The following is a 603-nucleotide window of genomic DNA, read 5'->3' as shown; positions in this document are numbered from 1 at the left end:
GTCATTGATCCTGTGTCATTTCTCTCTTCAGGGACAGGATTGGCAACATATTGTTTATGCTGTACTGGCACATTACCACCTGGGGGCAGTATGATATAGTTTAGAGAGAAAAAACACTTCTCTTAACACTTTCTTCTTTTCATCGACATAATCTGACATTTTTCTAAACGTTTCATAAGATTGTGTTTACTTATTGATAGAAATTGGGACATCTCTATATTGGTTTTAATATCTCAAAGAGTCCACATGCTCAATCTAAACAAGTAAAACTCACTCAAAAAATGAAAACCAAAAACATGTTTGACAGGATTCATATTTTATAGTTGACACTGATTTTTTACGTTTAATATGGTTGTATGGAAAGGCCTGTTTCCCTCTATATTAAAGAACCACTTTCTATCCGTCACTATCAGTCGCAGAGTTATTACAGCAATAAACAACTAAAGATGCATACACGCTGTTTACATTGTGACGTAACTGAGATAAGAGGACAAATGCGCGGTAGTACTGTCACTGGATTCCTGGAATCTAGAATTTCCGATTGCACCAAGGTTCCATGACGAATAACCCTGATTGGACGTGGCATGAGTTTTTGAAATGAAG

Source organism: Hypomesus transpacificus, chromosome 7 (assembly GCF_021917145.1).
Source record: "Hypomesus transpacificus isolate Combined female chromosome 7, fHypTra1, whole genome shotgun sequence".
In the NCBI taxonomy this organism is placed as follows: domain Eukaryota; kingdom Metazoa; phylum Chordata; class Actinopteri; order Osmeriformes; family Osmeridae; genus Hypomesus; species Hypomesus transpacificus.
Note: the sequence above shows the minus strand (reverse complement) of the source record.